The sequence below is a fragment of the Vulpes vulpes genome, chromosome 9 (genome assembly GCF_048418805.1).
Source record: "Vulpes vulpes isolate BD-2025 chromosome 9, VulVul3, whole genome shotgun sequence".
NCBI classification, from domain to species: domain Eukaryota; kingdom Metazoa; phylum Chordata; class Mammalia; order Carnivora; family Canidae; genus Vulpes; species Vulpes vulpes.
The window spans coordinates 102,934,912-102,956,241 of NC_132788.1; positions in this window are offsets into that span (position 1 = coordinate 102,934,912).

The following is a 21,330-nucleotide window of genomic DNA, read 5'->3' on the forward strand; positions in this document are numbered from 1 at the left end:
TTTGTAGTACAACCTGAAATCTGGCATTGTGATGCCCCCAGCTATGGTTTTCTTTTTTAAAATTCCCCTGGCTATTTGGGGTCTTTTCTGATTCCACACAAATCTTAAAATAATTTGTTCTAACTCTCTGAAGAAAGTCCATGGTATTTTGATAGGGATTGCATTAAATGTGTAAATTGCCCTGGGTAACATTGACATTTTCACAATATTAATTCTGCCAATCCATGAGCATGGAATATTTTTCCATCTCTTTGTGTCTTCCTCAATTTCTTTCAGAAGTGTTCTATAGTTTTTAGGGTATAGATCCTTCACCTCCTTGGTAAGGTTTATTCCTAGGTATCTTATGCTTTTGGGTGCAATTGTAAATGGGATTGACTCCTTAATTTCTCTTTCTTCAGTCTCATTGTTAGTGTATAGAAATGCCATTGATTTCTGGGCATTGATTTTGTATCCTGCCACGCTACCAAATTGCTGTATGAGTTCTAGCAATCTTGGGGTGGAGGCTTTTGGGTTTTCTATGTAGAGTATCATGTCATCAGCGAAGAGGGAGAGTTTGACTTCTTCTTTGCCAATTTGAATGCCTTTAATGTCTTTTTGTTGTCTGATTGCTGAGGCGAGGACTTCCAGAACTATGTTGAACAGCAGTGGTGAGAGTGGACATCCCTGTCTTGTTCCTGATCTTAGGGGAAAGGCTCCCAGTGCTTCCCCATTGAGAATGATATTTGCTGTGGGCTTTTCGTAAATGGCTTTTAAGATGTCGAGGAAAGTTCCCTCTATCCCAACACTCTGAAGTGTTTTGATCAGGAATGGATGCTGTATTTTGTCAAATGCTTTCTCTGCATCCAATGAGAGGATCATATGGTTCTTGGTTTTTCTCTTGCTGATATGATGAATCACATTGATGGTTTTACGAGTGTTGAACCAGCCTTGTGTCCCAGGGATAAATCCTACTTGGTCATGGTGAATAATTTTCTTAATGTGTTGTTGGATCCTATTGGCTAGTATCTTGTTGAGAATTTTTGCATCCATGTTCATCAGGGATATTGGTCTGTAATTCTCCTTTTTGGTGGGGTCTTTGTCTGGTTTCGGAATTAAGGTGATGCTGGCCTCATAGAACGAATTTGGCAGTACTCCATCTCTTTCTATCTTTCCAAACAGCTTTAGTAGAATAGGTATGATTTCTTCTTTAAACGTTTGATAGAATTCCCCTGGGAAGCCATCTGGCCCTGGAGTCTTGTGTCTCGGGAGGTTTTTGATGACTGCTTCAATTTCCTCCCTGGTTATTGGCCTGTTCAGGTTTTCTATTTCTTCCTGCTCCAGTTTTGGTAGTTTGTGGCTTTCCAGGAATGCATCCATTTCTTCTAGATTTCCTAATTTATTGGCATACAGCTGTTCATAATATGTTTTTAGAATCGTTTGTATTTCCTTGGTGTTGGTAGTGATCTCTCCTTTCTCATTCATGATTTTATTAATTTGAGTCTTCTCTCTCTTCTTTTTAATAAGGTTGGCTAATGGTTTATCTATCTTATTAATTCTTTCAAAGAACCAACTCCTGGTTCTGTTGATCTGTTCCACAGTTCTTTTGGTCTCGATATCATTTAGTTCTGCTCGAATTTTAATTAACAGTCTTCTTCTGCTGGGGGTGGGGTCCGTTTGTTGCTTTTTCTCTAGTTCCTTTATGTGTAAGGTGAGCTTTTGAATTTGAGTTCTTTCCAGTTTTTGAATGGATGCTTGTATTGCGATGTATTTCCCCCTCAGGACTGCTTTTGCTGCGTCCCAAAGATTTTGAACGGTTGTATCTTCATTCTCATTAGTTTCCATGAATCTTCTCAATTCTTCCTTAATTTCCTGGTTGACCTTTTCATCTTTTAGCAGGATGGTCCTTAACCTCCATCTGTTTGTGGTCCTTCCAAACTTCTTGTTGTGATTAAGTTCTAATTTCAAGGCATTATGGTCTGAGAATATACAGGGGACTATCCCGATCTTTTGGTATCGGTTCAGACCCGATTTGTGACCCAGTATGTGGTCTATTCTGGAGAAAGTTCCATGTGCACTTGAGAAGAATGTGTATTCAGTTGAGTTTGGATGTAAAGTTCTGTAGATATCTGTGAAATCCATCTGGTCCAGTGTATTATTTAAAGCTCTCGTTTCTTTGGATATGTTGTGCTTAGAAGACCTATCTAGTATAGAAAGAGCTAGATTGAAATCACCAAGTATAAGTGTATTATTATCAAAGTATTTCTTCAGTTTGGTTATTAATTGGTTTAAATATTTGGCAGCTCCCACATTTGGGGCATATATATTGAGAATTGTTAAGTCTTCTTGTTGGATAGATCCTTTGAGTATGAGATAGTGTCCCTCTTCATCTCTCACTATAGTCTTCAGGGTAAATTTTAATTTATCTGATATAAGGATGGCTACCCCTGCTTTCTTTTGAGGACCATTTGAATGGTAAATGGTTCTCCAACCTTTTATTTTCAGGTTGTAGGTGTCCTTCTGTCTAAAATGAGTCTCTTGTAGACAGCAAATAGATGGGTCCTGCTTTTTAATCCAGTCTGAAACCCTGCGCCTTTTGATGGGGTCATTAAGCCCATTCACGTTCAGAGTTACTATTGATAGATATGAGTTTAGTGTCATCATATCTATTCAGTCCTTGTTTTTGTGGATTGTTCCACTGAACTTCTTCTTAAAGGGGAGTTTTAAGAGTCCCCCTTAAAATTTCTTGCAGAGCTGGTTTGGAGGTTACATATTCTTTCAGTTCCTGCCTGTCTTGGAAGCTCTTTATCTCTCCTTCCATTTTGAATGAAAGCCTTGCTGGATAGAGTATTCTTGGTTGCGTGTTCTTCTCATTTAGGACCCTGAATATATCCTGCCAGCCCTTTCTGGCCTGCCAGGTCTCTGTGGAGAGGTCTGCTGTTACCCTAATATTCCTCCCCATAAAAGTCAGGGACTTTTTTTCTCTTGCTGCTTTAAGGATCTTCTCCTATCTTTGGAATTTGCAAGCTTCACTATTAAATGTCGAGGTGTTGATCGGGTTTTGTTGATTTTAGGGGGGGATCTCTCTATTTCCTGGATCTGAATGCCTCTTTCCCTTCCCAGATTCGGAAAGTTTTCAGCTAGGATTTGTTCAAATACATATTCTGGCCCTCTGTCCCTTTCGGCGCCCTCGGGAACCCCAATTAAACGTAGGTTTTTCCTCCTCAGGCTGTCATTTATTTCCCTTAATCTATCCTCATGGTCTTTTAATTGCCTGTCTCTTTTTTCCTCAGTTTCCCTCTTTGCCATCAGCTTGTCTTCTATGTCACTCACTCGTTCTTCCACCTCGTCAAGCCTCGTCGTTAGGACTTCTAGCTTGGATTGTATCTCATTTAATTGATTTTTAATTTCTGCCTGATTGGATCTCAATTCTGCAGTCATGAAGTCTCTTGAGTCCTTTATGGTTTTTTCTAGAGCCACCAGTAGCTGTATAATAGTGCTTCTGAATTGGCTTTCTGACATTGAATTGTAATCCATATTTTGTAACTCTGTGGGAGAGAGGGCTGTTTCTGATTCTTTTTTTTTGAGGTGAGGTTTTCCTTCTAGTCATTTTGCTCAGTGCAGAGTGGCCAAAAACAAGTTGTATTGGGAAAAGGAGAAAAAGAGAGAGAAGGAAAGAAAAGAGAAAAAGAAAAAAGAGAAAGAAGAAAAAAAAGGGGGGGAAAAGAGAAGAAAAAGAAAGAAAGGAGAAAAAAGAAAAAAAAGGGGGGGGTGGGGGACGCAATCAGAAATCAAGAAGAAAGAGAGAAAAGAAAAAAAAAAAAGCACAAAACAAAACACAACAAAAAAAACAAAACAAAAAAAAACACGGGGGAGTATCTTCCGATTCTGTGTTCTTTAAGTCCCTTGACTTCCCTTGGAACCGGTCCCTCTAGCTGGTCTTCTGGGGGAGGGGCCTGCTGTGCTGATTCTCAGGTGTTAGCACTTGGGGGAGCTGCTCTGCCCCTGCCTGGTGCAGGGCTCAGTGGGGGTTGTTCACCCCGTGAGGCCCCGGGAGGAAGCCACAGTGGCGGGGGCAGCTCTGGGACCCTGGATTCAGCCCCCGCAGTAGCTCCGGGGCTCTCCGTCTGCAGGGCCTGGAGGCTCCCAGGCGGGGCCGCTGATCTGCTCAGTTCCAGGCAGGAGCGTCCTCGCTGTCCTGGGCCCTCCCGGCCTCTGCCTGTCCCGGGGGAGGCCGGATCCTGGGCTGTGTCCCGGCGCCCTGTGCTCCGGTGCCTGCGCTCCCGGCGGTGCAGCCTCCTCCGCGGAGCCGCCGCCCGAGCCCCTCCGAGCTGTTCCCGGAGTCGCGCCGCCCCCTCCGGGCTGAGCTTCTTCCTCCGCCCGAGCCGCCGCTGCCGAGCTGTTCCCGGAGCTGCGCCGCCCCCTCCGCGGAGCTTCTTCCTCCGCCCGAGCCCCTCCGAGCTGTTCCCGGAGCTGCGCCGCCCCCTCCGCGGAGCTTCTTCCTCCGCCCGAGCCGCCGCCGCTGAGCTGTTCCCGGAGCCGCGCAGCCCCCTCCGCGGAGCTGCCGCCCGAGCCCCTCCGAGCTGCTCCGGGCCCCGCCGAGCGCTGCAGCCCTTAGGGAGCTCGGCGCACTCTCCGGGGCGCAGTTCCTCTGTTACTGTCCCAGGGAGCCCGAGGGCATCCCCGCCTTTCTGGGGATCCTGCTCCAATTCCCCGGGAGGCCTTTCCACCCGGGAAGGTCGGTGCAGCTCCTGCTCCTCCGGGACGGGGCTCTCCTGTCCTGGGGACACTCGCCCCGGCCTCAGCCCGGCTCCTCGCGGGGCCCCTCCCCCTTGGAGGTCTTTTGTGTCTTTATTTCTTTTTCCCCGTCTTCCTACCTTGATAGAAGCGCGAACTCTTCTCACTGTAGCGTTCCAGCTGGTCTCTCTTTAAATCTCAGGCTGAATTCGTAGATTTTCAGGATGATTTGAATGTTTTCTAGGTAATTTGTTGAGGACAAGTGACTTGGAGACCCTACTCCTCCGCCATCTTGCCCCTCCTCCTCTCTGTAATTAAGTATTAACACAGAGCACCATCTTTACCTGCTAAATTATGGCTGCAATCTCACTCATTCTACTGAGAGTATGGATGAACCAGCACACTGTTGCCTTGTCCATGACATTGTAATTTCTCATTAATCTATTTTTTTAAAGTGTCATAATTTCAATGCATGACCGATTAATGTGAAGAAATATGTACACTGAACCCATTGTGATAAAATTGGAAATGGTGTTTATGAAATTCTAAAGTCTCGTCTATATTGATCACAGTCAGAATTGTTTAGAGATTACAGATTAAAATCTGCAGTATTAACTCTACAGAATGAAAATTGATGTCCAGGAAACACTTAAATGACTCTCAGAAAAAAACTAGTTGTTTGCATTTTTACATAGCTTAGCTGTATTTATAAATATATATTTTTAAACTCACATATATAAACTGTGTTTTCACACTTAAAGTTAGAATCTGGTTTCCTGATATCACTAATTAGATAGAGATGCTGTTGCTTATATCTAAAACCTGAAGAGTGGAATCCAAAGAGAAAGATGGTGTGTCCACATGTGTTAGGTATGTGAAATGGAGGTGAGCATGAGCAGGTGGGGAGAACCATGTGGCATGTGTGTGGCCTCTGAGGGTCAGGGATCAACCATCCTGAATTCCTCTCTTCTATAGCTTTGGTCTTTAGGGATTTACACTGTCCTGGGATCCAAATAATAATAAAATGTTTGTCTAATGAGGAGCTTTGGATATTGAACCCTCAAGGATGTAGAAATTGCAAATAATCTGTCTATGACCACCTATCTTAACAGCTCTGCCCAGTGTGGGCCACCTCCCAGTGATGATCCTACTTGCCTAGAAACGTGGGGCTTCACTCAGTCCCTCTGCCCTTCTCAGAGACAGACCTTCTGTCTCAATCATTCAATATCCGGGGATGATGTCAGTATCATCCTGCAATGATGCCAGCCAGGTAACAGAAAGTCCCTTAGACAATGCTTTGGACAGAGGGAAGATGTTTACTGGTGCTGCTTCCCTGCATAGTCATGAGATGGAACTATGCCCAAGACAATCAGTACTAAGACCTCAATGGGACTCTTGCCTTAATGTCATCATCTTGACGTTACTTTGTACCTCCACAATGCCGATGCAGCTCTGATTGTGCTAGTTTTCTGTTCTGTCTAATGGCAGGAACCACTTTGCTCTTGATCTTAAAATCTTCCTCTTCACAAACATGATGACTATTATAAAATTCTCTGACATTTACTTGCATCCTTTGGTGATGGAAGGGGGAGATACTAGTCAGCTTCATTGTAACCCCCCATACACTGTATAGAAGAACTTTGGTATTATCTATATAGCCTGGCTATGAAGACTTAGAAGAAGGAAGTTTAGACCCAGACAGACAGAATGTTACTTTCTCATCTTCATAAAACTATCATATATTTTAAATTATAAGAACAGCATAGATATTATAATAATAAATTTAATATGCTACCATTTACCCATTCCCAGAGTTAACAAATGATGGTATTCTATTGTATCATCTCATGCCTAAATTTTTAATTAACAAAATAATACAAATACAGAAGGCACTCTTTTTATGTTTCCCTTAGTTCCCCTAACAAAGGCAGCACTAATGTAATGGTATTCCTCAAGCATGCTTTCATACTCTGTGTGTATATGTGATAATTTATGTGTAAATACTTATTTTATATGAACAATTTTATCTCTTGTTTTCATTGCTTATATTGATTCATAAGATCTAATTTTTTAATATTTATTTTAATTGCTTTACGGCCATGTCAAATAAATATTGGTATATTAATATTCCCTTCCTTTCCCCTGCACAAGACCAAGATTCCTAGAGGGAGCTTCAGCACAAAAACTCATCCCTGAAATTTGCAATGATCACAGCAAGGATATTCTCTTACTTTCCTCTTTCCTCAGCTTGACCCAACTCACCAGTTCTACCCTAGGAGAGAAACATGCTAGATGCTATTGTTCATGGCAGAGCAGAAGGGGAAGAAAAGGGGAGAAAGAAGAAGAAGGAGAAGAAGAAGAAGAAGAAGAAGAAGAAGAAGAAGAAGAAGAAGAAGAAGAAGAAGAAGAAGAAGAAGAAGGGTTTTCTCTAATACTTTCTCTAATATATTCTCTAATATTCTCAATGAATATTCTCTAATATTCTCAATGAAAGAGAGAATAGAGATTCATTTAGTTCTCCATAAGGTGGCTTCATTCTAGGGCCGGTGGTAGCAGCAGACACAGGTGTCATACTTGGTTGTGATACCCAGGGACAGGAAACTGACTTTCTTTCCCTGGGCCATTTGAAAATTGACCTTTCCATGGCATCATCCAGAAGATATCCCCTTAAAATCTCATCACCAAGAAGAAGATCATATGCTCATCACTAAGAAGATCATATGCTCCTTCTTAATCTAATTACTTGCATGGGAGAAATAATATGGAAGCTTTTAGACTGACCGTCTAGAGTTAATTCTTGTCGGGCAGTCAACTGTCATAATCATAACAAGCACTTAATACAATGCCTGACATATTGTGGGACTCAACAACACTTAACTAATATCATAGTTTTTCATATGTTGCCTATATTCATAAGTTTTTTTAAGATTTTATTTATTTGAGAGAAAGAGAGCACAAGCAGGGGGAGAGGTGGAGGGAGAGGGAGAAGCAGACTCCCTGCTGAACAAGGAGCCCAATGGAGGGCTTGATCCCAGGACCCAGGGATCATGATCATTTGGCTCATGACCTGAGCCAAAGGCAGACGCTTAATCAATCAGAGCCACCCAGGCTGCCCCTAGAAGTATTTTTTTTTCTGGATGTGTGTATTAGGGGAGAATGACAGAGGTCTCCCAGGAAACTAAAGGAGTAGCATTCGTTGTGAGGAGAGGAAGTATTATGTCATCACCACAACTGGGGAACAGCTCCCTGCTGCCCTGGTGTGTTCTAGTGCCAACATCCACAGAACACCTGCAGAGATGAATCACTGGAGGCCCTTGTTCACACTGCAGATTTTTGAAATGCTGACTTTGAGAACTACTGACTTTGATTCACTGGGGAAGCATCCAAAATGTGAGTTTATAAATAAGTACTTTGTAAGTTTCTTATATATTCTTAAGCCTGAGAAATATGACATGAATATTAAAAGAGCATAGGAGGAGGAATTAAGATGGCAAAGGAATGGGGGAACCCTAAGCTTACCTCCTCTTTCAATATAGCTAGATAGTTATCAACTCATTCTGAACACCTAAGAAATCAATCTGAGAGGACAAAATCATATGTCTACAAGTAGAAAAGCAACCATCTTTTGGAAGGTGGGAGAGTTGATCTGGGGGAGATATAACTGTGTTTACTGCCGTTGGGAGGGACCCCTGCTTACAGAAAGAATTACAAGCAGTGGAGTGCAAAATCTGAAATTTTAGAAGTCTACCACCACCAGGATTATGCCTGGGACTCAAGTGGAGAAGGCCCAGGCATGGACAGCATGGTCTGAAGATCCCCTGGGTCACAAGAAGAATGGGTAGCACCCACATGCTTCACTGTTCTCAAGCATAGGAGCAGGAACTCCAGCCAAGGGCAGCAAGCCTGGGTGCCAACTCTCTGTTCTGTCTTGTCATAAACTCAGCCGCTGTACAGTCATGCAACTGCTTTCCTGGCATGGTCTGGCAAACAGCAAAAGTGTGTGGCAAGACCTTCTCTTAGAGGATCATCGTGGGTCTGCATCATGGGAGTCTCTAAAATTTGGAGTTTTAAAACTCAGCCATGCATCTGAGATAAAACAGCTGGGATACAGACAGGGTGAAGACAGGCATCTGACAGAACCAGAGACACAAGAAGGATGATTGACTGGTTTTCTGTGAGGGCTTCCTGAAGAGTGGGGGATGTGAACTCTCAGCTCTGGGGCTAGAGAGTGGGGACAGCCATTTTTATCCAGCCCAACAGTGCTGAAAGACTTCAGGAAGCAACACGGTTCCCCCTAGTGGAGCCCAGAGCCACTTACACTAAACTCCACCTCCCTGAGCCCTGGAAGTGCTTCTCCACTAGGGCTTGTCCACCTGAGAATCAGAGCAGCATGCCTCTCCCCAGAAGACCAGCACAAACATGTACCAAGTCTACTGCACCAAGTCTACTGATCATAGATGCTGGAAAGTTCCAGCTCTATGGGAAATAGGATCTGGGCAGCCCTGGGTGGCTCAGCGGATTGGTGCTTCCTGCAGCCCAGGGTGTGATCCTGGAGACCCGGGATCAAGTCCCACCTCAAGCTCCCTGCATGGATCCTGTTTCTCCCTCTGCCTGTCTCTGTGCCTTTCTCTGTGTGTGTGTCTTTCATGAATAAATAAATAAAATCTTAAAAAAAAAAAAAGGAAATAGGATCTGCCTTCCTTTTTAGTTTTATTTTTAATGTTTTATTACTATTCTATCATTTTTCCCTTATTTTTAAATTCCTTTATTTTTATTATTGTTTTAGTTTTTCATTTATATATATTTTTTTGTTTTTTATTTCATTTTATTACTTTTTTAAAAATTTTTGAATCTAGCTTCTTTTAAGAAGCAGACCAAAACACATCCAAGATCTAGGGTATTATTATTATTATTATTATTATTATTATTATCTGGAAAAAAGGACAAGATGGAGACATTCACCCCAAAAGAAAGAACAAGAAAAAGAACTCATGGTCAAGGATTTAATCAATACAGATATAAATAAGATGTCTGAACTAGAATTTACAACAATTATAAAGATACTAGTTGGCCTTGAAAAAAGCATAGAAGACACCAGAGAATCCCTTACTGCAGAGATGAAAGAATTAAAATCTAGTCCAGCCAAAATTTAAAATGCTATAACCGAGATGCAAAGACAAATGAAGACCATTAAAAGGAGGATGGAAAAAGCAGAACAATGAATCAGTGATATAGAAGATAAAATTATGGGAAATAATGAAGTTGAAAAGAAGAAGGAAAAGAAGGTAATGGATCATGAAGGTAGACTTAGGGAACTCAGTAACATATTAAAATGTAATAACGTTGTATCATAGGAGTCCTAGAAAATAAAAGAAAGAAAAGGGGCAGAAGGCTTAAGCAAACAAATTATAGCTTGAAACTTCCTTTATCTGAGGAAAGACACAGATATCAGAATCCAAGAAGCACAGAGAACTCTTGTTAAAATCAACAAAAGCCAACCATCACCAAGGCATATCATAATCAAATTCACAAAATACATAACAAGGAAAGATCCTGAAAGCAGCAAGGAAAAAAAAAAGTCTTTAACCAACAAGGAAAGACAGATCAGGTTTGCAGCAGATACAGCCACAGAAACTTCAGAGGCCAAAGACAGTGACAGGATATATTCAATGTGCTGAATGGGGAAAATATGCAGTCAGGAATACTCTATCTGCCAAGGCTGTCATTCAGAATAGGAGAGATAGAGTTTCCCACACAACAAAACTTAAAGGAGTTCATAAACACTACACCAGCCCTTCAAGAAATATTAAGGGGGACTCTTTAAGTGGGAGGAAAAAAAGACCAAAAGCAAAAAAAGACTAGAAAGGACCAGGGAACATCATCAGAAACACCAATTCTACAGGTAACACATAGCACTAAATTCATATCTTTGAATAATCTCCCTAAATGTAAATGGACTAAATAATCAAAAGACATAGGGTATCAGAATGGATTAAAAAAAAAAAAAAAACAAAAAGGAATGCCTGGGTGGCTCAGCAGTTGAGCCTCTACCTTTGGCTCAGGGTGTGATCCCAGAGTCCTAGGATCAAGTCCAACATCGGGCTTCCTGCATGGAACCTGATTCTCCCTCTGCCTATGTCTCTGCCTCTCTCTCTCTCTCTGTCTCTCACAAATAAATAAAATCTTTTAAAAAACAAAAAACCTAACAGGATCTATCAACATACTGCCTACAAAAGATTCATTTTTTTCATTTTTTTGAGACTTTTTTTGTTGGAGTTCAATTTGCCAACATATAGCATAACATCCAGTGCTCATCCCATCAAGTGCCCCCCTCAGTGCCTGTCACCCAGTCACCCCCACCCCCCGCCTACCTCCCTTTCCACCACTCCTTGTTCATTTCCCAGAGTTAGGATTCTCTCATGTTCTGAAGAGACTCATTTTAGACCTAAAGACACCTGCAGATTGAAAGTGAGGAGATGGAGAACCATCTATCATGTTAATGGACATCAAAAGAAAGCTGGGGTACCATACTGATATCAAACATACTAGATTTTGGGACACCTGGGTGGCTTGGTGGTTGAGCATATGCCTATGGCTCAAGGCCTGATCCCTAATTCCCAGGATCTAGTCCTGCATCAGGCTCCTTGCATGGAGCCTGCTTCTCCTCCCTCTGCCTGTGTCTGCCTCTCTTTCTGTGTCTCTCATGAATAAATAAATAAAATCTTTTTTAAGAAACTAGATTTTAAGTCAAATACTGTAACAAGAAATGAAGAAAGGCATTATATCGTAATTAAGGAGTCTATCCATCAAGAAGATCTAATAATTGAAAATATGTATGCCCCAAACTTGAAAGCATACAAATATATAAATAAATGAATAATAAGCACAAAGAAACTCACTGATAACAATACAATAATGGTGGGGGACTTTAACACCCCACTTAAAAGGAGAATTGAACAAAGATCCCACTAAAAAGGAGAATTACAGGCCATTATCTCTGATAAACATGGATGCAAAATTTTTTATAAAATACTAGCAAATCAAATTCAACAGTACATTAAAAGGATTATTGAACATGATCAAGTGGAAATTATTCCTGGTCTACAAGCTTGCTTCAATATTCATAAAATAATCAATATGATACACCACGTTAATAAAAGAAAATATAAGAACCGCATGGTCCTCTCAATAGATACAGAAAAAGAATTTGATAAAATATAGCACCTACTTAATAAAAACCCTCAACAAAATACGGGGAGAAGGATATTAGCTGTGTAGCTAATACCAACCTCAATGGGGAAAAACTAAGAGCCTTTCCCATATGGTCAGAAATAAGACAAGGATATCCACTGTCACCATTGCTATTTAACATAGTCCCGGAAATCTTAGCCTCAGCAATCAGACAACAAAAAGAAATAAAAGGCTCAAAATCAGCAAAGAAGAAGTCAAACTTTCACTATTTGCAGATGACATGACATTCTAGTTAAAAAAACAGAAAGAGTTCACCAAAAAAATTGCTAGAACTAATACATGAATTCAGCAAAGTCACAGGATATAAAATCACATGCAGAAATCTGTTGCATTTACATACACTTATACCAAAGCAGCAGAAAAAGAAATCAAAGAGTTGATCCCATTTGCCATTGCACCAAAAACAATAAGATACCTAGGAATAAACCTAACTAAAAAGGTAAAAGACCTGTATTCTGAAAACTATACAACACTTATGAAAGAAATTGAAGAGGACCCAAAGAAATGAAAGAACATTTCATGTTCATGGATTGGAAGAAAAAATCTTGTTAAAATGTCTATACTACTCAAAGCAATCTACACATTTAATGAAATCCCTAATAAAATACCAACAGCATTTTTCACAGAGCTAGAAAAAGCAATCCAAAAATTTGTATGGAACGACAGAACCCTGAATAGCCAAACAATCTTGAAAAAGAAAAAGCTGAAGGCATCACAATTTCAAACTTCAAGTTACAGTACAAAGCTGTACTTATAATCATCAGAACAATATGATACTGGTACAAAAACAGATATATAGATCAATGGAGCAGAATAAAAAAACCCAGAAATTGACCCAAAACTCTATGGTCAACTAATCTTTGACAAAGCAGGAAAGAATACCCAATGGGAAAAAGACAGTCTCTCCAACAATGCTGCTGGGAAAACTGGACAGCAACATGTAGAAGAATGAAACTGGGCCACTCTCTTACACCATACACAAAAATAAAGTCAAAATGGATGAAAGACCTAAACGTGAGACAGGAATCCATCAAAATTCTAGAGGAAAACACAGGCAGCAACCTCTTTGACTTTTGCCATAGCAACTTCTTACTAGAGATGTCTCCAGAGGCACGGGAAACAAAAGCGAACGTGAACTATTGGGACTTCATCAAGATAAAAAGCTTCTGCACAGTGGAGGAAGCAATCAACAAAACTGAAAGGCAGCCTACAGAATGGGAGAAGATATTCACAAATGACATATCAGATAAGGGGCTAATACCCCAAATCTATAAAGAACTTATCAATCTAAACACCCAGAACACAATCCAGTTAAGAAACGGGCAGAAGACATGAATAGGCATTTTTCCAAAGACATCCAGATGGCTAACAGACACTTGAAATCTCATCATCAGGGAAATACAAATTAAAATCATGATGAGAGACGCCTGAGTGGCTCAGCAGTTGAGCTGCTGCCTTCAGCTTAGGGCACAATCCCAGGATCCTAGATGGAGTCCTGCATCCAGCTCCCTGCGGGGACCCTGCTTCTCCCTCTGCCTATGTCTCTGCCTCTGTGTGTGTGTGTGTGTGTGTGTGTGTGCATGTCTCATGAATAAATAAATCTTAAAAAAAAAAAAAACCCATGATGACATACCACCTCACACCTGTCAGAATGGCTAAAATTAACCACACAGGAAAAAAACAGATGTTGGCAAAGATGCAGAGAAAAGGGAACCCTCTTACCCTGTTTGTGGGAATACAAACTGTTGCAGCCTCTCTGGAAAACAATATGGAGGTTCCTCAGAAAGTTAAAAATAAAACTACCCTATGAGCCAACAATTGTGCCACCAGGTATTTACCTAAAGGGCATAAAAATGCTGATTTGAAGGTACACATACACTCCAATGTTTACAGCAACATTATCAACAATAGCCAAATTATGGAAACAGCCCAAATGTCCATCGACAGATGAATGGATAAAGAAGGTGTGTATATATACAATAGAATATTACTCAACCATAAAAAGAATGAAATTTTGCTATTTGCAATGATATGGATGGAGCTACAGTGTATTATGCTAAGTGAAATAAGCCAGTCAGAGAAAGACAAATAACATATCATTTCACTCATATGTGGAATTTAAGAAACAAAACAGATGAACACAGGGGAAGGGAAGGAAAAATAAGATAAAAACAGAGAGGAAGGCAAACCACAAAGACTATAAAGTATAGAGAACAAAACTGAGGGTTGCTAGAGGGGAGGTGGGCAGGGGATGGGCTAAATGGGTGATAAGTATTAAGGAGGGCATGTGTTGTGATAAGCACGGGTGTTCTTTTTTTTAAATTTTATTTATTTATTCATGAGACACACACAGAGAGGTAGAGAGAGAGAGAGAAACAGAGGCAGAGACACAGGCAAGAAGGAGAAGCAGGCTCCATGCAGGGAGCCCGATGTGGGACTCCATCCCAGGACTCCAGGATCACGCCCTGGGCCGAAGGCAGGCACTAAGCCACTGAGCAACCCAGGGATCCCAAGCACTGGGTGTTCTATGTAAGTGATCAATCATTAAATTCTATACCCAAAACCCATATTACACTGTATGTTAACTAACTAGACTTTAAATGAAAACTTGAAACAAAAATAAGATTAAAATTTTTTAAATTGTTGTTATAACAAACAGGCCTCAAATCTTATGATTACATCCTCAGAATCATATGGTATCACAGGTTGACTATTACTCTGATAATTTGTAATTTACTACAACAGTATTGATAACCAAGACCAATAGTTTTAACCCATGGCCCTTAATGTGATTAAAAATATATTTAGGCCAAAAAAAATATATTTAGGCCATTACTATTGTTTGGGAAAGGTTGGAAGTGACATTTTATCAAAAGAATAAATGTCTGGTACAGAAAACATTAGCAACTGCTAAATATAATGTGCATAGACAGAATCAACATTCAATGAGTCACACATAACATCTCCCCGTAGTGTTGCATTTTTTTTTTTTTTAGTGTATGTTTCCTACATTATCACATGTATTAATCCAGGTAATATTTATCTATCCATATAAGGAAACTATATATTTTTTTTAGCTCAAATGTATTATCAGTCTTCTTGGGATTGTAATTAAAACAGACTTGAATGTAAATATTCGTTTAACAAAGTCTGGAATCTAATAACAGAAGAAAGATGTGGTTGGGTTTGTAGATTACTTGAAATGGATATAAGCCAAGACCTATGGAGGGAGAAGATCACATATGTTTGATCACTCAGGGTGAGAGAATCAGACAAAGCAAAGTTCCTCATCTCTGAGCCTCGCTCTTCCAGGATTTGCACTGCCTTGTGGTCACATGAGAGTAAAAAAAAGAGTTTGCTAATGAGGAGCTTTGGATATTGAACCCCCAAAAGAGAAAGAGACTGCAAATAGTCTTCCTGTGATCACTCCACTCAACAGCCTTACCCAGGTCATTTGCAGCCCACCTGGGCCTCGTCCCAAGGTCCAGCATCTCTGCACTAAGAGCCCAGGGCTCCACTACCTTTCTGTGCTCACTGAGAACAGAGCTCTCATTCTAGGGAAGAGAATTCTTCACATCTAGGGAAGAACTGAATGTCATTCCTTACTGTTGACATCCAGGTAATCTGAAGTCCCCTACTTTATGTTTTGCAATAAAGTTCTTTGTTTAGTGGTTGACCTGGTAACTGTGAGGTGAGGACATGCAGATGAACAGAGTTAGGTGACCTTTGAGGTGCCTGCCTAAGAATTCATCAGTCTTCCCCTCCACCTGTTTGCTTGCACCTTTGCATAAATGCTTGACTATCTCTCATTCTGCTAATCTCCTATTCTGATCCTAAAGTCCTGGGACTCTTTCCACTCTCAAGAGCAGTCTACTTTTGCTCAATTTTGAAGAATATTCTAGAATTCTCTCACATTTTCTTTAATTTCTTTGGCAAAGGGCAGAGGTGCGTGGCCAGCCTCTCCTTTCCTTTCCACTCCTGGCCCATGATACTCCTTTGTAGAAGAGACCTTTGCTTTTGACACTGTTTCCTGGTTATGAGTGTTCGGAGACAGAAGAGGTAGAGAATGAGGCTGTTTCCTTTTAGTAATCTATGAAATATTTAAGGCAAAAGAGCATAGAATAATAGAACAAGTAAACAGGTACCCATGCTTCCAGAATTACTAAAACTTGATATTTTGCCATCAGAGTTCCTTTTTTTCATTTTAAGTTTTTATTTTAATTCCAGTCAGTTAACATACAGTGTTATATTAGTTTCAAGTGTACAATAGTTATTCAACACTTCCATTCAAAACCTGGTGCTCATCATAAGTGCACTCCTTAATGCCCATCACTTATTTAACCCATCCCCCACCCACCTCTCCTCTGGTAACCATTAGTTTGTTCTTTGTAATTAAGAATCTGTTTTTAGGGATCCCTGGGTGGCGCAGCGGTTTGGCGCCTGCCTTTGGCCCAGGGCGCGATCCTGGAGACCCGGGATCGAATCCCACCTGGGGCTCCCGGTGCATGGAGCCTGCTTCTCCCTCTGCCTGTGTCTCTGCCTCTCTCTCTCTCTCTCTGTATGACTATCAAAAATAAATAATTAAAAAAAAGAAAAAAAAAAGAATCTGTTTTTAAATTTCTCTCTCTCTCTCTCATTTTTTCCCTTTGCTTTTATGTTTTGTTTCTTAAATTCCACATGTAAGTGAAATCATACGGTGTCTGTCTTTCTCTGACTTATTTCACTTAGCATTATTCTCTCTAGCTCCATCCATGTCATTGCAAATGGCAAGATTTCATCCTTTTTGATGCCTGAATAATATTTCATTTTATACACATATAAAATATTTTATATTATATATTATTTTATATATATTATATATTATTTTATATATATTATATATTATTTATATATAAATAAATATATTATATATAATATATATACCACTTCTTAATCCATTCCTCAATCAATGGACTGCTTCTATATCTTGGCTATCATAGATTATGCTGCTATAAACATAGGGGTGCGTGTATCCCTTTGAATTTGTGTTTTTGTATTCCTTTGGTAAATATCCAGTAGTGCAATTACTGGATTGCAGGGTAGTGGTAGTTCTATTTTTAACTTTTTGAGGAGCCACCATACAGTTTTCCACATAGAGCTCTTTTCTTAAATAACAAAATAACATGGAACAAACTGATAGCTATCATAGGGGAGTTGGGTTGGGCATGGGTGAAATAGGTGAAGGGGATTAAGAGTACACTTATCATGATGAGCACTGAGTAATGTACAGAATCGTTGAATCACTATATTGGACATCTTGAAACTAATATAACAGGGTATGTTAACTATCCTGTAATTAAAATTTAAATGTTTTTTAAAGTAACAAAATAACATGAATTAATAGAGCATCCCTTTATGTTCTTTCATTCCCAGAGGCAACCAGAGTCTTGACTTTGGTTATTCTCTGCATGTTATTTAAATTGTTTGCACATTGTGTGTGTTTGTGTGTGTGTATAAAAGGCAACAGTAAAATGCCTCTTAGTTAAAGAAAGGACAAATAAATTGTGATGTGATATGACACTGGAATAAAGTAAGGTATTTAAAGTTAATGAACCAGAGAAAAACGTACCAAGACATTAAGTGTATTACTGTTAAAACTAAATGTAAAATGTACAATATGTCAAGTTTAAAATGTAAAACAAAAGGTTATGCATTTGTATTCAACCATTAAAACCATAAGGGAATCGTAAATGCCAAGTTCAGTATGGTAGTTCCCTTGGGCAAGAAAAAGTTATTAAGGATATGAAAAAAAAAAGGATATGAAAAAATAAATACATATTACTTTGATTCTTAAAATATTTACTACCAATATGGCAATGTATTTTAATTTAATGGTCCTTAGTGGCAGATACCCAGGACTTTGTTTTCTCTGTGCTTTTTGTATACGTGAAATGCTTTATAGTAAGAAATTAAAGTTTTAAGATCAGTGCTATTTTAAAACATTTAAACTGTATCATAATATTGGTCTTGTTAGGAAAATTACTTTCTCTTTGGAGTTTTTAATATTTGTGTTGATACGTCTGAGCCTAATTTATTCATTTTAGATGCTATACATTTTATCATATGTCCATGAGAAATGAGAATTAACTATTATGTTCATTCAGATTGTTCACTTTGGTTTCCCTATGTAAGCAATTATCCCCCAAAGAGATTCAACACATCCGTTTTTCCTTAAAATTTATGATTGTCATGCTATGGTTGCCATGTTTATGGTTGTTTCTCCTCTCTTCCTACACTTTGCCCCTCCTAACAGTTCCCCTTTTAAATGAACCATGCCAGATGGTACACTTGTGTCCATGGCAGAAACAAATCACAATAGGAAATATTAAGAGTGTCTCATATATCAAACATTGTACTTAGTGATTTCATCTACACATCACTCATTCTTGCAACATTCCCATAAGGTTTTATAATTTTTCCCATTATCCAAATGAGTCTGAGGCTTCTTGCACAATTGAAAAGAAATTGTCCTTCTTTACAAAGAAAGTGCTGGAGACAGAATCAAACTCATATGTGCCTGAATTGAAATATTAATTGATATTACTGGTTGCTTGTTTTCATGACTCCATGCTAAGGGCTCATATTTTCTCATTGGTGAAACAGAGATTACCTAGGGCCGTTCAGCTCCTCAGTATTAGTACCTTAATGAGCTGTTCACAGAAGAGACTTTTGCAGACTTTTTTCTAAAACATTGATTCATGAGAATATTTGGCAGATCCATTGATGCACCCAGGACATAGCCATGTCTTGCCTATTTGGATGATACAATAATGGTATTCTCAGGAACTCACTCTAACAAAGAAAACAGAAGTATCCTTGAGTTCTTCCTGACACATAAACTAAGGATTCCTTTGGAAACGAGTGGCCAAGGCTGCCTAACTTTGATGGCACATGATGAAACATTTGATGAAACTTTGATGAAACACATAGAGGATCTGAATTTCTATGAATGGTGTTCAACATTTCTTTCCTTAAAATTGTCCATTATACCACAGGGACAGAATCGGTATTAAAAAAAAAAAAAAAGGCAAGAGAAAATCAGTTAAACTGCTGAGCAGGAACGGATTACTTCCTTAATCTACCATAAAAAGAGGGAAATGAAAGGGGCTGATCTCATTAAGTTATCTTGGAAAGGAAAAAGGTTCCAAATTTTCTTGCAAGTTATTGCCTATTAATAAAGATAATTATCACACTTGTTAGTTTAAAATTTGAATTTGTTTGTAGTCTTTTTCTATTGCTTTGCATGTAAAAATGTGATTGGCAGGGATGCCTGGATATCTCACTTGTTATAAGTCCAGCTCTTGATTTCAACTCAGGTCATTATCTCAGGGTGGTGAGATCAAGCCCCACTTTGGGCTCTGCACTCACCATGGAGGCTGCTTGCCCCTCTCCCTCTACTCACTCAGTGTGCTCTCTCTAATATATAAAAAAATTAAGTGTTTAAAAAATGTATGAAAAATGTGACTGGTGGTCAAACAAAAAAGAGTGTGCATGTATTTATTTCATTTACTGCTGTGGGGGGTATAGGTCCCCGGGGTCAGGGATAAGGAAGTAATTCCTAAAAATAAGGTCTCATTTTCTCATCCAATTGTCCCCATCATCCTAAATAACAAGTGCTTCACATTCCACGGGCACTAAGCTCCCATTTATATGAATTAAATTCTTTAAGCCCAACTAGCAAGGCATTTAAGGTATCCAGATATACCTTTCTCAATTTCCTTTTTCTTTCTTAAAGCTAACTTGACAATCTTCCTCCTCTTCTTACTACAGTAAGAAGTACACTCTTGTCAAACAGCCTGGACATTAGTGTCCGTAGATTTTCTCTCTCTTATCCCAGGATTCTGATTTTTAACACATTAACAAATTTTTGCTTTTTAACTTTTTTCTTTCCTTCAAGACCTCATGCAATTCCTTCTTCCTCAAATTCTTCAGTATGGCGTGGAAAATATAGATGTGTTATGTAAACCTTATGAGAATGTTTTAATATCCTAATGTTAAAAGAAAAGTGAATCTTATTGAAATAATAACCGTAACAGCCTAAAATACTATATGATAATCTTGATCTCTGGTCCTGAGTGTGGATCCTGTTTTGAAGCTATCACTTGCTTACGTACTACCTACGTGGTTGGAAATTAGAAGAACTTCAGGCAGGGAAGCTCTTGACTTCCACTCGCAGTCTTATGCAGGGGGAAACTTCAAAAAGCTGGTGCTGAAGTCTGATCAACCCTATAGGACACCTAAATCTTCCCTCGTCAGAGACCACATCACATGATGTTGAGTTCAGCTCCAAAGTCTGGAAGCCTGAACTTAATTCTCTGCACCACATCTCACTGGAGTGTCAAGGTTTTGTAACCATAACTTCACTTTTCTCTCTTTTTTTAATTTTTAAAAGATCTTATTTATTTATTTGAGATAGAGAGAGAGAGAGTAGGAGAGAGCACAAGCACAGGGAGAGGGAGAGCAGACTCCCCACTGAGCTGGGAATCTATTGCAGGCTCAATCCCAGGATCCCGGGATCATGACCTGAGCCCAAGGCAGACACTTAACCAACTGAGCCATCCAGGTGCCTCTTGACCTTTCTCTTTTCCTGAAGTCAGGGGTAAACAGGAGGATGGTAGAAGCACCTGACTGATCCGGCCATAGACCGAATAAAATCAGCATGAGAAAAGAACTGAGGACATGCTTGGCAACAGATGCTGTGTTAGAGGTAGTGTGTGCAGTTTAAAATAATTATCATATTTATTTTATAATATCCGCTATTACCATTAATTACAACATTATAGGAAGAGGGTTTTTTAAAGATTTTTATTTATTTATTCATGAGAGACACACAGAGGCAGAGACTCGGGCAGAGTGAGAATCAGGCTCTTCAAGGAGAGGTCAATGTGGGAATTGATTCCAGAACCCCGGGATCACAACCCGAGCAGGAGGCAGATGTTCAACCACTGAGTCACCCAAGTGCCTCATAGCAAGGGTTTTGTTATAGAATCCAATGACCAGACACTGAAATGGAAATGGGATATTCAACAGGCAGATTTTGATGATCCATTGAAAATGAAGAGGTTTAAATCTAGAGTTCTCAATAATTATTGCTACAGGGTGATGGTAGAGTCTACTTTGTAACTAAGAATGAGTTAATAAAAGCAGAGCATTATTTCCAAGAAGGAAGGAAGGAAGGAAGGAAGGAAGGAAGGAAGGAAGGAAGGAGTAGGGGGAGGGAGGGAAGGAATATGAAAAAAAAGAATATAAAGAGGCTTAACTGAGTCATGTGTTTGAACTCCCAGCCAGCTCACTCTGCAGAGTTGATGACCAGGCCAGCATTTCCCC